This window comes from Dama dama, chromosome 26, assembly GCF_033118175.1.
Source record: "Dama dama isolate Ldn47 chromosome 26, ASM3311817v1, whole genome shotgun sequence".
Classification (NCBI taxonomy): Eukaryota; Metazoa; Chordata; class Mammalia; order Artiodactyla; family Cervidae; genus Dama; species Dama dama.
This window is the reverse complement of record NC_083706.1, coordinates 45,843,457-45,861,588: the sequence shown is the minus strand read 5'-3', so window position 1 is coordinate 45,861,588 and position 18,132 is coordinate 45,843,457. Positions and strand designations below refer to the sequence as shown.

Sequence of the window (18,132 nt, the reverse complement as noted above, 5' to 3'; positions counted from 1 at the left end):
ACAGGCATAGCGATCAGCTTAAGACAGAGACCTCCTATAGACTGGGTGTTGGGAGGTTTTGAATAAATGATTCTAAAGAGCAAAATGAGAAAATCCCTTTACTCTGTCACTGCAATACACTGATTTTTCAGTGACCACAGAGACACCTTTCCTTTATACATAAACGACTGGAAGAGCTCATATTGCACCCCAATATAAGTGGTTACTGCTGAAAACCAACCACGATTGTAGTAATATGACTCCGGGTACCGTACTATGTTGGAGCTTTCATATATCACACAGAATAGCATACCTAAAAGGATAAAGACTAAAAGTTCTCAGAAACTAGGCTGAGATGAAAAAAGGGGGGAGGAAAATAAAAGCTCTCCTTTGGGACAGAAAAACATCATTAATGAAACTAATCTCACGTGCTTTTCTAAAGACTTGAAGGGTCCTCACTTTAGAACCTGATAAAAGAGAAAAGTCTGAAGCTGACTTGTTAGAATGTGAGCATCCTAGAAAGAAATTTAATTTTTTTAATTAAAAAAAAAAAGAATGTGAGCATCCAAAAAAATAAACCCAAACTTAGATTCTTTCAATTTCCTTTAAAACTCCAATTTGTTTAAAGAGTCTGTTAATTAAGCCAAATTCCAGGGGAAGATCCAAACCACCCCACCCCCTCAGTTTTGTTTTGTTTTGTTTTTATTCTAACCAATGCATCACTGTTTGAAGCAAGTCAGAAATGATGCTTCCAGTTACGTTTCTAATATATGAGGTTAGGTTTAGTCACTCAGTTGTGTCCGACTCTTGCGACCCCATGGACTGTAGCCCTCCAGCCTCCTCTTGCCCATGGGATTCTCCAGGCAAGAATACTGGAGTGGGTTACCTACTTCCAATATATGAAGTTGGCTCTTAATTTCCATTCTTTCCTATGTAAGAATGTACAGCCACAAAAGTCAAAAGGGCTGACATTTCTTTGGAGGCAATGATCAAACTCAGTTTAAAACACAAATAATGGGAACAAATAATTAAACCTTTACGAATACAGCCATGGCACTGGCCAGGAACCACAGTTCCCACGGGCTGGACTCACCTGCAGTCTGGTTTGTGCACTGAGGGAGATTAATGGTCAGTCGACTTGACAGGGTCCGGGGAGCAAGGCAGCGTGGTTAGTAAGTCCGGGCAGTGGATCCATGAAATGATCCTGAAAAACAGAAACAGGAGAAAACCCTGTCAAGCACTTTACACCCGGTCCCCCCAAAAGTCAAAAGGAAGTCTTAACGCCAATTACATGGAGAAACAATGGGTGTCCAGAATCGCTGTGAAAATAATAATAAACGGCATGTCTGTGAGCTGCGTGATTCATCAGGGTTGTCTGGAAGATGAGAAGCAAGCCAGGACCGCCCCCACCGACCTTGCGAAAGGCCTTTCACTCTGTCCGCAGGCAAACGCATGCCTTTGTTTCGGGGGAGAGCAGGTGAACGTGCGGCTCTGAGTCACAGCTCGTCTGTCACCACCGCTAGGAAAGCAACTCCCAGACCCGCCGCCCTGGCAAGATCACAGGAGCAGCGTCCCAACACGGCAACAACAGGTCACTGTTCCCCAGCTGATCCAAAATGTAGAATCACAGAGAAATAGCCCTTGGCTAAAATAACGTGTGTCAGAGATGCTGACCCCAGAGACGAGATGAAAAGGGTTTTCTCCAGCACATGCGTGGGTCTCGCTGCAAGAGGCCAGAGGCAGGAAGCCCACCTTTGAGGGGAACATGTGGGTGCTGCCATCTGGCTGTGTTCACGGCCGGGACACAAAGCCTTTATTTTCTCTGCAGACAGAGAGAGCAAGGCAGTGAGGGCTCAATAGTGACCTTTTTCCTCTTAAAAAAACAAAACAAAACTATATTTGTAATTGCAGTACAATGAACATAACATTTACCATCTGAACCGTTTTTAAGTGGTCAGACAGTAGTGTGAAGTACGTTCACATTGTTAGCAATTCATCTCCCAAACTCTTTTCATCTTGCAAAACTAAACCTCTTGCATTAAACTCCTTACTTCACTCTCTCCTCCATCTCCCCAGCCACTGGTAACAACCATTCTCTTTTCTGTCTCTACGAATTTGACTTCTCTAGGTACACCATACAAGTGGAATCATACAGGATTTGCCATTTGTCACTGGTTTTTTTCATTTAGCATAATGTCTTCAAGGCTCCTCTGTGTTACTGTAGCATGTGTCAAAATTTCCTCCCTTTTTAAGGCTGCATACTATTCCATTATTCACATTCTGTTTATCCATTTATCTGTAAATAGACACTTAGAAACTGCTTTCCACCTCTTGGCTATTGTGAATAATGCTGCTATGAACACAGGTATACATATATCTCTTTGAGACCCTGCTTTCAATTCTTTTGGGTGTATACTCAGAACTGGAATTGCTTGATCATATGATTCTATTATTTTTCTTTTTTTTGAGGAGCCACCATACTTTTTCCCATAGCAGCCACACCATTTTACATTCCCATCAAAAGTGTTTAAGTTCCAATTTTTTTCTACATCCTCATGAACACTTGTGGTTTCTTCTTCTTTTTTTTTTAATGTGGCCATCCTATAGTATGAGATGATATCTTACTGTGGTTTTGATTTGAAGTTCCCTGATGATTAGTGATGTTGAACATCTTTTCACGGCTTGTTAGCTACTTGTATAGCCTCTTTGGACAGTTTGATGGTGACTTTTAAAATTCACAAAGCACTGGTACAAGACATTAAGTATCCCCAATAAAGCCAAAGACACAAGTCTATCTAGGATGATCCACACACACACAATTTAAATAAAAAAAAAAAAAAGTCAAAAAGATTTCCCACTTAGGCATCAGCAGGAAATCTAACCACTCATGTGAGTCTATAAAGACTGAAGCCAGCATCTCTAACCAATGAGGTCTGAAGTGGTACCTAGCCCATTACCAATTACCTCTTTCCATGGGCAACTCTCCTGAACATCTAAAAGGCGGAAGAGCTACTGAGTGAGTGAGTTACCCATGACACATGTGACTTGGAAGCTGGAACACCAGAACCCTACCTTTTGAAAGTTCAATGCCTGAGTCATCTTTTCTCAGCTACATTTTAGTAGAAGCTAAAAGTGGCCAGAGAAGCTCCCAGCTGCCATTCCCACAACAAGCTGATGAGACGTGAGCCTTTGTGCTTGCTTACTTTCCTCAACACCAAGGTCTGGTGATGACCCATAGGTGAAGGTCTCCCAGCTACTCTTTGTCAGGCCCTTCTGATCGGAGGGCCGCATGCCCAAAGACACACACACACAGCACCACTCAAGCCCCCCAACCCATGGGCACAGAGCCACCACCGGGAGAGGGGCCCGCTGTGTCGGCCCCTCAAGTATGCACAGAGATGGTGGGGCTTGGGAAGGAAGGGTTCAAAGGTGCAGAATGGCTTGGGTGGAAGCTTATGCCCCTGCGGCAGACTATAACCTCACCTTGTCTGACTCCTTCTAAAGTTACATAGTTTAGCTTAAAATTTCATGTCCTATTTCAAAACACACAGCCCCAGATCCTGTCCTTTCCAAGGCTCGATCTGCTAAAGTCTGCATCTTGAGCTCACAGAAGCATTTAATCAATACCTGTTGAATGAAAGCAGCTTCACATGTTAGAAGGCTGATTTGGGCAAAGATTATGAGCAGGAATCATCCTAACAGGAACTGGCTGCAAGACTGATGTATAAACCCATGAGGCCATGTCTCAAGAATGAACACAGTCCTGCCTAGAGAAAAGCCCCAAGGCAGATATGACGTGCATTGTGACATGTGGGTGGTGCTGCCCAGCTGTTCAACATCCCCGGTCAGTCACTCCTGCAGAAAGAAAACAGCCCTCAACTGTGCCTAGAAGAATTTATCTAATATTTAGAAGGAATTTATTGACAGGCAATGGTAATCTCTGAGGAAAACTTTAGAACTGTCCCTGAGGAGTTTGGCAAATTGAACAGATATTTATCTGTCAAGTTTCAGCTGGGACTTTTGTCTGAAGGCAAGAGAATAAATAGGTCAGATTTTCTGCAACCCTGAGCCTCTGAAATCCTTTACTACAAGCATTTTATGGTATTCAAGTTAAAAAATTTTTTTAATTGATAGAAAGCAGGCTGACAATATCAAAATGACAGATTTCCTGTGAAATTTTTTTAAAAGGAAAAGAAATAGTTAAAAGGCCCCTGTAGATAAAAAAACATGCACACTATGTACATAACCTGCAGAAATACATATCATGTATACCAACATACCACAAGGCCCACAGCTGACCAAGAGAAAATACAAGTGAAGTTACTTAGGAATAAATGAAATAGTGCTAAGGCTGCATATGCTACACAAATATCCTATGCTGTGTGTACATTTATTTCTACAATTATTTTTTATAATTATCATAAAATATTGGGATTTTAAAAAATTGATCACAATGTCCTGAACCTGAAAAAAAAAAGCCCTTGTATTTTGTTGCTTGCATTTCCTTCCAATTCCCAACCTTATGAATGTGCTATGTAGCTTTTTAAGCTAAAATCACAAATAAGAATGGAACTTTTTTTCATTTCTTTCTTTTTTAATTGAAGTGTAATTGATTTACAATGTTATGTGAGTTTCAGGTATATATCAAAGTACATGTGACTCATATATACATATACATGATTCACATATGATTCATATATATACAATTCATGTATATATACATGAATACATACATGCATATATATATACATGATACACATATATTCTTTTTCAGATTCTTTTCCCTTATAGGTTATTACAAAATATTGAGTATAATTCCCTCTGCTATTCAGTACCTTGTTGATTATCTATTTTATATATAATAGTGCGTATATATTAACCCCAAACTCCTAATTTAAACTAACTTTTTTAAATTGCAATCTATTACCACCCCAGAAACGCCTAGCAATGTGGAGGAATTTCACAAGTATGTCATCAGAATCCCAGCAACCACTGTGACCTACTGAATCTCACAGTAAATCATCTTTTAGGAGGAAATTCAAGATTTACCTTTTCTTCATTTGCCTTGAGCTTGGTCTTGAACTTGATGTATCAGAAATACCAGCGTCTCCACTTTTACACGGTATAGAGTTTAGAGCAAAGGAAACGAAACTCATCCACCCCTGCTTTGCCTCCGACTGCCCAGATGGAGCGACCACAGGGAAGTCAAGGGCGACCCCAGCGGACCAGATGGTGCTGTGAGGAGGGCTGGGGGCTGACTGATGTAGCAAGCAGAACAGAGGCGTGGGGACTCTGCACAAAAGTCAGATTTATGGCTGGGCAAGGCAGTTAAAGGGAGCTCAAGTTCTCCCAACCATGAGATATCAACAAGGCTTCTCACATGATTTCAGAAAGATTTCTATAATGAAAGAGGAACCCCATCACTGGACAAGGCAAACATTTCAGATACTGATAAGAGCTGGAAAAATAAAAGATAAGGATGCACCATTAACCCTAACAATATCTACTTAGTTCCCTTTATTTAGGGGTGGGAGACTGTGGGGGCAGGGGGAGCTTCAATCATTAAGGAGACAAGCCTCAGAATCCCAGACTGGTTTGTGTCACAGAACTTGAGTTTAAGCCCTGCTTCCAGTTCTTAAACAGCATGTGAGTTTCAGGGTGAATTACTTGTGCTTTCTGCATCTCATTTTCCCCATCTGCAACTTAAGGATAAAAATAGCTGTCCTACCTACTTCTCCAGTTGAGAATCGAATGTAGAAATACATGTGAAACCACCCAAAAAAACTGTGAAATGCAAACAGTAATATACAGTACTATGATTAATTTTTAGTTATAAATTTAACTTGGTGCATTATAATATCGATATTATAACAGCCTGTTTCAAACATTTTGTTAACTATTAATATATGATATACACGTATCTATATATACACACACACATACATAAACTTGGAATTTTTCAAGTTCCAGTCTTAGTATTTATCTGATTTTGATCAATTCCCCAATAGTTACAGCACATAAAACTAATTTGTCAGACGTGTCAAATGTCAAAAAAGACAATGACACAAGTCATGTACCTGTATTATTACATATTAGGAAATGTAAGAAAATAAGCTAAGTGCTCATTGAACAATTGGCATTATGTTTACCCAGCTGATCTCAACCACTGTGATTTTGGCCCCCAGGGGACAGTTGGCAATCTCGAAGCACATCTTCGGTTGTCACATTGGGGCACTGGCATCTACTGGGCAGTGTTCAGAGATGCTGCTAAACATCTTACAATGCACAGGACACTTTCCACAACAAAGAATTAGTTGACTCCATACATCGTTGGTGTTGAGGCTGAGAAACCCTGCCTTAAAATTTTATTGCCTGTCTCATTAAGAACACTGAAGCTGAAGAACAAATATGCCTAAACGTCTAAAACCACAGCGCTGAAACTAAGGACCTAAACTTAGGTCCTTAAACAAACTCTGTCAATATGGCCCAAAACTTGCTTCTGCCATCGTGGGTCCATGAGCTGCACTCTGAATGAACAGGTAACAGGACCTGAAGGAACTCATTTCTAATCTTAAGAAAACTTAACCCCAATTTGTATGAAGACGCAGGCAAAAGGAACATCTGATCTCCAAAGGAATAGTGCTTGGGGAGAGGAATTCTTATAAAGTGGGCAGAATGCGGATGGCTCCTAGGGCCTTGAAAGCTAAGCATCCATTGTGGAGTCCCACTGGGTCTATTTCAATTCTACGGGACTCCTTCCAAATGCATATTAACAGATGAAAAGACAAGCCAATCTGCGGCAAGGGATGCCCTGGAATAGGACCTCAGAAGACAAGCATGGCTGGTATTCAGTAGAGGAAAAGCAATAAATTCCACAGAGACAATAGCCCAGCTTTTTGCACAGTTCATCACCTTAGTAAGCCAATTTATCACAAGCAGTGTCTCAGCGCTCACACCTGTTTTTATAAAAAAAAAAAGAAAAAATTAACATCTGCAGCATTGCTAACAGAAGTGTTTGTCCAAGGGTTCATGACCCATTGTTGGGTCATAAAATTTATGCAATGATTTGATACCAGTATTTTTAAATGAATAGGATGGAAATGGAGCAGGGCATATGAAAGAAAAGAAAAAAAGAGGATTACATCCCAATAAAGGTAAAAATTGTCCTATGACACTAAATTTTTTTTTGCATGCTTATATGTTTGCCTATGGGGTCGCAAAGAGTCGGACACAACTGAGCGAGTGAACTAACTAATGTTTGCCTATACACTGGTTGTGAATTAAATTTACATCTCCTTGAGTAATGGTCAAAAAAAGAGCTCAAAAACAACGATTTATAAAACTGCCAAGTGGTAATTTCATCAGAATGACACATCCATTCTAGTAAGATCCAAAAGCAACCCAGGTCTAGAGAGTCTCGAAGCATCCAACAAATCATCACCCAAGGGAAACACTTCAGCCTGAGAGAAGAAGATCAAAAGAGAAAAGGACTCTCCATCAAGGATGTGCCACATGTGAGGTCTTCACCTTTCTGCAGGCAACAAATTAAGGCAAACTTTCTTTTTTTTTTTTTTTAAGGCAAACTTTCACTGGACATTCAAATCCTTCCTATTTAAGTTAAAAATGACCTCATTAAAAAAGTCAGATGACGAACTGGGTCTGGAGGCTATGTGGGATTCTGCTGGATGAAGAAAGAGAAGGATGATCCAAGGAATAGAAAAGGGCACATCCAAAGACACGGGAACACCAGGGCCACCTACTGAATCCACAAGTGACCGAATCAACAAGTGGACCGAGTAGAGAAAGCCCCCAGCTTGTTCAGGAAAGGTGACGGGTAGCAGGGACTGGGCACAATGTCAGGGACAATGTTGAGAGAGATGAGGAGCAAGAGATGAGAGGAGGGGGTGGGACGAGAGGGAGGAGGCTGGGGGAGATCTTGCTGGTCACTGCCCATCACCTTCACCTTCACGCCCTCCCCCCACCCCGTCCCCAGCAGCATCACATGTGAGCTATCTCCTAGGGACACTTTGGGACACACCTCGGAAGGAGTCCCCAGCAAGCAATAGCTCAAAGATTCGTGTAGGAGGAAGCGTTGGCAAAAAAAAAGAAAATGTTCTTAGTGTTGATGGAAACTAGGGGAACTGAAGTAAAAGAAGAGTTCCACTCACCAGTTGAGCATGAATTTTTGCAGACATACCTATACATCCCCCCGTGCCCCGCCATGTACTGGGTACTAGGGAGAAATAACAGCGACTTATGATCTGAACCCTTCCCCAGAAGGCTTATTAGCTTGTGTAGGAAAGGGATGCAATAATTAATATGAAAACATTTGCAGAATCAATAAGCAAGTTCCCAGCAACGTTAATGGCATTGAGTTTCTGAGAGATGTGGTGAGCCCAACAGTCCCACAAATATTACTGGTATGTTTCTGGAATGTCAGTGAATTGAGAGGCCCAGCTACATCTAAGCCATCACAGAAACTGAAAATATTTCATGGTTTCTTTTTTTTTAATCACCTTTTCCATAAAAATTTACAGAACTAATATAACCTAAAATAATATAGTCTACATATTATACAGACTATAATAATATAGTCTAAATAATCCATCTAAAGATAAACTTTTTTTCTTATTTTTCTTTCAGAAATTATCAAAATGCATCTCACACATTTCCACCCATGCTCTTTCTAGCCCGGTAGCATGGATATTTCTCGTTTTCTTTTTCAGTATCAAATGTTGAATTCTACTCTGCATTTTTCTCCCAAGTGTACAAGTCTCATCCAAAATTTAGCCAGCAGCCTGATCTCTATAGACCTGGTACTGCTTTGGTGACAGCCGGAAACAAAGATGCTCAAGACTCAAAATGGTTAACACGACATTTAAATAACTCTCTCTTGGAATTTTTATGAATACGGGATTCAAAGTTGTTCGCATGACTTTTAAATAACCTCTCTGTTTTAACTGCAAGGAACATGAGCCATTCTACAACCAGCGAGTTCGGACACGGGCAGGCACCTCCCAAGATTCACACCAAGATGAAAACAGAAAAGCAGGCATCAGAACCCCAGGCTGTAAACACACAGCCTCTCGCTGACTCTGAGACTTATCTGTGCAGCACGTGCTTCTGTAAATCAGAAGCAGGCATCGCGCGCCTGAACCTCAGTGATGTCCTGTGACCAACATATACCTTGGTGATTGTACCAGGTTATTCTTGGCAAAGTATTTCTTCATTATACTACTGTTCCATTTAAGTTAAAAAAATGAACAGGCTTAAACCACACGGTTTTCCCCTCATTTAAACAGGGGCTTTTCTCACCCTCATAAATGTGTAACTATTTTACTTCCATCCGGCTCACAGCCTGATTGAAGCATTCATTTCTGTAAGTCTGTATCTGAAAGCCACAATGTAAGTTGTTCTTGGGCCTGAAGGTAAAATTAAACCAATCACTGCTGAACTTTTCCATAAGACATGTATTATTCAAAACAAACCTGGTAAGATTTTAGCTAGTAACGTTACAGAAACTTTCAGGCGAGGGAAAAAAAGGACTAGTATTAGCACTGATAGCTTACCTTCCATAATTTACAGGAATTGAGAACGTTTGTCACCTCAAGGAGATGGGCGGGCAGACAGAAGGGGAAGAATTTGTATGTCCTAAGCTGCTGTATGCCAGGGTTCCCCAAGGCACAAGACCCCCAACAGCTGACAAAACCATCCTTGATTTACAGAAAAGGGAGTGTTAACCTCCATGTATTAATTAATTTGACCAAGATCCTTAAGGAGCAAAGGTAAGTATCCAAAGGTAGGAAATTCTGGATCTCTCTAATTTTTGTTGCTTCCCTGGTGGCTCAGATGGTAAAGAATCCGCCTGCAATGCGGGAGACCTGGGTTCGATCCCTGGGTTGGGAAGATCCCCTAGAGTAGGGCATGGCAACCCACTCTAGTATTCGTGCCTAGAGAATTCCATGGACAGAGGAGCCTGAGGGGCTACAGTCCATGGGGTCACATATATATATTATACCAATATAATTTTAAATTTTTCTGTACTTTTAAAATCTGAAAATATTCTATATCTTTCAATACTTACTTATTATTGATTTAGCTGTGCCGGCTCTTAGTTGCAATGTGTAGGATAAAACCCAGGCCCCCTGCCTTGGGGGCATGGAGTCTGAACCACTGGACAACCAGGGAAGTCCCTCCTTACCTTTTTTTAAAACGTCCAACTTAACTTTTAGGCTCCTCTTATAAGAAGAATGGTTGTGACTCATGTCCCTTTCATAAATACCTTTCCCTATGGGTACCCCTTCTCCAGGTAGCAAAGGCTTCTGCAGTTGGGGACCAGGACACAAGAATGAAATGAAGAACTGAAATGCCAAGTTAACTAAGGAGCTAGAAGGTTCAAATGTACTTATTCTGTGCTGCAGCCTAACAAGGACACTTCACAAATAAGAATTTTGTTTTCTTGATAGTGTAAGCTGCATGGTCATTGTTTTAAATATCAATCATACCTTAGAATATACCTCCTGAAGGCTGTGGGGGTGGGACATGACAGCCCAGACAATGTATGTGTGTTGGCTGGGTGGCGGGGTTGAGGGAGTGGTACATAGAATAATCAAGGGGGAATCTTCCTGACATTTCCATTTCATCCAATGTTAAGTAATTTAAGCATTGCTGCCATAGAAACATAGATCATGAAGTAAAATATGAAATTTACATTTTGAGATAAAATATAGGGGTTCCATGATATTTAGCATACAGGTGCTTTAGTTACAGCATCAGGTATCTTAAGTAGGAAACATTTCCACTCAATAATGTGATCAATGTCTCCTGAGCACCTAGTCTGTGCTAGAACTGCTCTATGCCCTGGAATATAGCAATAAATACACCTCCTCCCCCAAAAAATCCCTTTTATGGAGCTTATAATATAGTGGGGAGACTAAACAATAAACTATGACAGTAAATAGATTAAAAGGTGAGTAAGTGCACGCTTAGACACTCAGTTCAATTCAGTCGCTCAGTCGTGTCCAACTCTTTGTGGCCCCATGGACTCTAGCCCGCCAGGTTCCCCTATTCGTGGGAGTCTCCAGGCAAGAACACTGGAGTGGGTTGTCATTTACTCCTTCAGGGCAAAAAAATTAAGGGTGATGGGGGAACATGGGGGGAGGGGAGCTATAGGTTCAGAAAGGGGAGCAGAAAAGACCTCCTGACTGTGACGTTTAAGCGAGGACTTGCAGGAGAGGGAGACTGCAGATTCTGGGGAAAGAAAGAACACTGGAAACAGAAGACAGAGGTACAAATGCCCAGAGTGGAGGACACGCAGCAGGCGGGCATGGCCGGAGCAGGACGGGTCAGAGAGGGGGCAAGGAGCCACAGGGCCCAGCCGTAAGGGACACTGTAAGGACTCTGGCTTTCACACTGAGGTGGAAAGTCTCTATTAGAGGGCTGTTAATAGAGGTGCCTCCTCATGGGGTATATTTCAAGAGGCTGATCTGGACGCGGGCAGCAAGGGGGAAGCTGGGCCTGTCGGGCTGGGAGGGTCTTGCTGGTGAGAGGTGATGGGGGTCAGACTCCGGTGGGGAGTCTGGAGACAGGTGAAAGGAGAGCCAGTGGGAGGCCCAGGTGGACGGGAGAGGGCAGTACAGTCAGAAACGACACCACGATCTGATCTTCAGTCTAAACTCCCGGGAGAATGGGGAAGGCAGAGCACAGTGGGGTTGGGAGGGAGATGAGGAGGTGGGTTCTGCGTGTCTCGGGTGGGAGATGCCCAGTGGACATTAAAGTGCCAATGCTGAGTGGACACTGGGCTTTAGGAGCCCAGAGTTCCAGGAAGAGATGGGCCTGGGTACAAACCTGCTCTCACCCACGTGAGGATGTGTGATAAACACACAGTAGATGAGCTCCCCAAGGGAATAAGTAAGCCAGGGGAAGAGAAGAAGCCAAAGAGGCCCAGGACCAAAAGGCCAAGAAATTGGAAGCAACAGGAGGAGCAGTCAGTGAATCCAATTAAGAGGAAACCAAGGCGAAGCTGGGACGAATTTAGAGAGAAGCATGGAAACACACATGACCATGTGTAAGACAGATAGCCAGTGGGAATTTGTTGCACAACTCAGAGAACTGAAACCAGGGCTCTGGGACAACCTAGACGAGTGGGATGGGGTGGGAGGTGGGAGCGAGGCTCCAGAGGGAGGGGACATATGTATGCCCATGGCTGATTCATGTTGATACGTGGCAGAAACCAGCCCAATACTGTAAAGCAATTGTTCACCAATAAAAAATTAAAAAAAAAAAAAAGAGGAAACCAAGAAAATATGCTGCCCACAAAGCCCCATTGAAAAAAGGCTTTTCAGGGAAGAGAATGTGAGCATTTGATGGTTCATGTAATAAGGACTGAGAACCGAGCCATTCTGAAGTTAGCAACGTGGAGGCTCTCAGTGAACCTGACCTAAGCAGGTCCAGGTGGAGAAAGCTGGGTTGACATTAATCTGAAGATGAGGTCCATGAAATTGAAGATGGTGAATAGAGACAACTTGGCCAGGAGTTCTGCCATGAAGAACAGAGAATCCCATGCTTGCTAGGAATCCAAAAAGAGCATGGGTGGGTGGGTAGGTGGGTGTGAGTGTCTGTCTGCCTTCAGGAGAAATCCCAGCACATGAATGGGGGTGACTGCAGAGAATCAGCTGTGGCAGGAGAGAGGGGAGACCTGCACGGTCCTTCATCAGCCAAAGGAGAAGGAGGCTTCCTCCCAGGACTGCTCAGGCACCAGAAGGGGAATGGACCCTGGAGCCATGACCCTCCACTATTAGACTTCAGGAAAGCATCTGAGAACCACTGATAATACACACGTGAGATAAGGCACCAGGACAAAAGGGCATCAACTCTGGTGAGGAACTCTGACGATTCATCGTGAAGGTTTTCACCAGGTTGCAGTTACCGCTGAGTTTGGGGGTTTGCTGTTTTGCACTTAACTTTTGATCCATTTGTGATCATCCTATCAACCATCAACAGAATATATATGCAGATACACGTATGTGACAGTGTGTGTGTGTGTTCCATGAACGTGTGTCTGCTTCCATGGAGTTCTTTACTCACTATGACCTCTTGATATCATGGGTTTTCCTGGCTTATGACTGTCCTGTGAACAATGCTTCCTTTCACTTGTCACTCCACCTTCCACAAGTGGCCACAGATGACTTGAAAATAAATCTATCCACTCAGTTTCTTTTCATTGGCTCGAATGATACGGATTTTTAGCTTTTGTCCTTCCCTGCCCCTACACTCCACACATCTCTTGAGCTCTTTACATCTCAGCAATCCTACTCTAACAATTCTGCAACGAGAGATGTGTCATGGTCAAGTACAAAAACAGGATGGGGACCATTATCACTTTCCAGTGTTGTCCTAAAGATACCCAGGATTTCTAAACCTATCTTTAAGGTTTAGGAACGCCCTGGACCGACTTCTTCCTGACACTGTCTGCAGCACTTACCACATCCCTTTCCTAGAACAAAATGATAACCTAGTCTATCACTTCACATGTAAAGTTTATTTTTCCGAAACGGCCTTACATTACCTTGGCACCAAAGCTAGAGTCCATCTGCTGTCTTCTGTTCCCTCCAAGAGCCTCTCTTGTCAAGCACAGAAGGAAAACAGCAGTCTTATACCAGAATGGGATCATGGAAAAAACCATCTTTATCTAAGGCCAAAACAGGAACAGACTGACAGGTGAAGTCTAGCCAAAGCTGCCTTATCACATAGGTTAATACATGGGCACCAAAAACTCTCTCTGGCAATAGTTAATGGGAATGATGACCACTGACTGAGTGTATGGCTTTGAACTTTATTAGGATCCAAGAAAAACAAGTCTTTGTCTTGTCTATAGCTTTAAGCATGTCTGGTTTGGTAAGTAGGTAAGTAAATAGGTCTGTAAGTCAAAGAGAAACAGGAAGGAAGTGAAGGGGGAAAACAGATGGATATGTGCACATGTACATACATATATGTATACATGTCTCTATCAATTTATAAAGATATATCAAGATGAGCTATGGATGTGTGTGCTGCATGCTCAGTAATGTCATGTCTGACTCTTTTGCGACTCCGTGGACTGTAGTCTGCTGGGCTCCTCCGTCCATGGGGTTTTTCAGGCAAGAATACTGGAGTGGATTGCCATTTCCTCCTCCAGGGGATTTTCCCAACCCAAGGACTGAATCGTCGTCTCTTGCACCTCTTGCATTGGCAGGTGGATTCTTTACCACAGCACCACTAGGATGAGCTAAAGTATTCCCAATTAAATAAGCAGGTAGTATAAAGAAAGATCAACAAGACAACTGGTATCGCATCTCAGCTCAGCAACTAACTGTCTCAGTAACTCTGGACAAGCCATTTCAGTTCTGTAGGTTTTCAGCTTTCCCATTTGAAAAACTGCCTAAGGTCCTTTTCAGTCCCACAATACCAGAGACTATAAATAGCTAACAATAGAGTCTGAGATATAGTCCTTGAGACACTGACATTAACACCTCCTAGCATTTGGGAGTCCATCTAACATGGAACTGAATAATCAAAAGACACTCAACACGCCATCACTAAACCCAAACTCTATAAATACAATGTTTAGTACCATTCAAGAGTCAAAAATCCAGGTGTATCAATAGTCAAAAATTCAGGTTTATCTACTTTATTATTTATTTTCCCTGTCTCTTATATTATTGCTGTTCCTTTGATTCCATACCTTTATCCTTTTTTTTTAAGTCTTCCTAGTAAAGCCATTTTTACCTTGGCCTTTATTTAAGGTACACAGTTGCAAAGGACAAACACAAATTATCACTAAAAACGAAAAAATACAACCAGGACATTTCAGGTAGTATAGTGAATAAGAATCCACTTGCCAATGGAGGGGACACGGATTTGATCCCTGGTCCAGGAAGATTCCACATGTCACGAGCAACTAAGCCCGTATACCACAGCTACCGAGCTTGTGCTCGGCAACAAGAGGGGTCACCAAAATGAGAAGCCCACACACCACGGTGAAGAGTAGTCCCCGCTCGCCGCAACTAGAGAATACCCACACACAGCAACAAGGACCCAGAGCAACCAATAAATAAATTTTCAAGGGCTTAATAGAAATTTTTTTCCAATTTAATGTGTTCAAAAAGATCTTGTTCTGAATGTTCCATCAAAAGAAAATGCTTTTTCTTTAATCTCACAGTTGAGCTAAGGAATCTCAGCTCAGATTCATTTGTTTTCCCTATGTAAATTAATCTTACAAAGTGGGCTAAAGCTGGAGGCACACAGACATGGAAAAGTGCCCCACCAGATATTGAAGGAGCGTGAGTTCCTCTCTGTGTTGTTCCCACATCCATTCATAGCTGTTGAAGGGAGAGGCTGTAGGGACCCTGGACCAACTTCAGATTTTTGGGAAAGGGCAGCATGGTTCTTCTCAAACACAATCTTGGACCACCAAGACAGCATCATCCATTCTACTTAGTGGTTAAGTGAAGGACCACTTCGGAAGGATAATCTCTTGGCAAGGAGCCCAGCCCTTATCTTGCACTTCCAAGCCTTCCAGACCAGGCCTGGGGTAAGAAGGCTTTGCGAGTCACTCCCTCTGCACTAAAAGTTCCGAAAGTAAGGTGTTATCTGCTTGCCTTCCAAACACCAGGTCAGTCTGGATTAGAGTCAGAAGGCTCTTCAACAGACTTCAGCTTCTGTCTGCAAGCTCTGGTGAAAATCAAGGGGCTGACAAGTGTTAATGTGACTACACAAGAAGGTAGCTTGGGGCTTCCTCCTTCCCTGCTCTGAATGGTTGCCAGCCCGGTCAAACCTTCACTTTCTACACGCAAAGGAAGCGTAATAAATAAAACCTTTATTACTACGTCTCTACCAACATCCCTATTAATTCTAACCTACCTGGGCAACACTCACATTCCTCCAGCCCCAGAACACTTCTCTATAAAGGAAGGCACCCACTGAAGAGGCCCACACATTGCCCGCCCTGAAATAACTCAGAGCCTCACTCTACTGAAAGTATAAAACTTCAGAATTCCTGAGGGTGATAGATGGAGGGCCACAGTGAAACGCTGCAAACGTGTTAGCGAAAACTCCAGTAGCTGTTCTGTAGCACACTGACTTTTCAGAAATTCTATAAATAACCTTCCAAGTTTACAGTGACTTCAATAAAGCTTCCTATTTCTGTCTCTCCACCTACCAATTTTCTGAGAATTACATGCTTGGCCAAATTAACGTAAAGCTGAGAGAAGGACTCTGCCGAATCCATCCCTCTAGCCCTGCTGATAAATTCAGGGCTCAAACAAATGCCCAATGAATGAGCCACCTCGGAGGGATGATGACATGAATCAGTCTTCTACTTACAATTAGGTTCCCCTCCCAACACACACACACACACATTACAAGGGATTCTATTTCTTTTTCAGAAAGTTTGAGGAAAAGTTAAGGATAAACATGAATAAAGAGTGAATGTCCAATTACAAGTTCAAAAAGAAATTCTTCAATGAAAGAGCTTACTCAGCTCCAAAGTAAACCCTGATAAAGTTATGTAATAACCAGGAAACTGTAAAATATAATCTCTGATCACACTTTCATTTCTTTCCAGGCCCTGAAAGAAGTAACTGGTAAAGATAAGGCCATGGCCATTAATGCTTTAACATGACCAGACTGAGAAACGGAACTTCCTTGACGTATCAGAAAAAAGAAATCCCCACAGCACATACCCACCCACTTTGGGAGAGTTCATTAGTAAAACAGGATGGGGGAATTGCCATCAATCACCAATAGGTCTATGAAAGCAGCCCCCCACTCCAGCCTGAAAGGGCCCATTCCCTTGTGCTCACCAAACGTGGGCTGCCCAAGTACAAAACCATGTGAAACACAAGTCAGCACCCAGTGAAATAAAAAGGAATATTTCGAGAAACGCCGATCTCACACATAAAATGATGCCTCAACTGCAAAAGCGGGGAAATGAACGTTTATCGCCTTACCTTTGCCAGAACTCTGGATGTAACCAGTGCTTCTCAGGCTCTTTTAATTAGGGTCTCTCTATACATCCACGGACTCCCTCTTCTTTCTGCCCATGGTAGGGCAGGAAACAACATTCTAACACTTCAAATGCTTGGCCGTTAAGAGCTAAAAACAGATCCTGTGCAATGCTGGATATATTTTTGTCTGCTAGCTACACACCCTCATCATGTTCAATTTTTTCCATTGGTGGAAGAGTATGATGCAGGCTTACCCAGAAAGTGGTTTTCCATGGACTGCCGGCAGCGATTAGCCAGGACAGCCTGCCATCAGGCCTGGAGCCGCCGGGCTCGCCCATGACTACGCTGCTGTGGGCCCTGCATTCCAGAATTACCACCGAAGTTCCATAGGAACGCAGCTCCCCAGTTTGCTGAATAAAGGTTTACTCACTCGAAGGGTGCCTCAGCTGCTTTTTTAAGCCCCTTGGCAGGAAGAATACACACCTACCATCCTGGTGTTTGAGCGGTAGTAAACATTCTGTCTCCAAAACCACAGCTGGAATGTCGGCCATAAAAACCCTGCCTCAAGAGCAGCCCTTCCAAATCATTTTGTGATTTGCAAAATAGAGGGTGTGCACTCTTTGTGCCTTGCTGGAGTTATTTCCTTTTCCAGTGAGCTGAAAACTACAGAGCCTTACACTGGAAGTCCCTGTTATTCCAAAAGGTGGCTATTTTCTCCAAAAAATGCATTTAACTGCCCTTAAAAAAAAAAAAAGTGATAAACCAGAGGTTCACAGGTTTTGAAGTCTTGCAGTAGCTTTTGAAAAAAGACCCCCCATTTCAAGTATTCCCAAAAGATAAGGTGAGGTATTGGGGAGGGGGTGCTGAATGAGAGAACAAGATTCCATCTCTGCAGTAAGATTTTCCATTTTAAGTTTCAATTTTTGAAATTATAGTCCATAGAAGAAAACAGTTTAAGCAGAGGTTTCCAAGTTATTCTGGACAAACACATGACAACAGTTTTTTTCAGAAAGCACTTCTCATAAAAAATGTGAATGGACTTCACTGGTGACCCAGTGGCTAAGACTATACCATCCCAAAGCAAGGGGCCCAGGTTCGATCCTTGATTGGGGAACCAGATCCTACAAGTCGCATATAAGATTCTACATGTCACAACCAAAGATCAAAT

The 18,132-nt window shown here is 42.6% G+C and overlaps 1 protein-coding gene across 5 annotated transcripts in view; it reads right to left on the bottom strand.

Moving 5' to 3' along the window:
* The window catches only part of TIAM2 (TIAM Rac1 associated GEF 2), a 238,356-nt gene that overhangs the window by 114,568 nt on the left and 105,656 nt on the right, over positions 1-18,132 (bottom strand). For 3 of the 5 annotated variants that reach the window (XM_061130248.1, XM_061130252.1, XM_061130253.1), the window contains exon 3: positions 1,073-1,183. The gene's annotated coding sequence lies outside the window, so the exon portion shown is untranslated. Of the gene's footprint in view, positions 1-1,072; positions 1,184-5,028; positions 5,232-16,967; positions 17,196-18,132 lie in introns of those variants that run through there. The other 2 variants (XM_061130249.1, XM_061130250.1) reach the window with 2 other exon arrangements.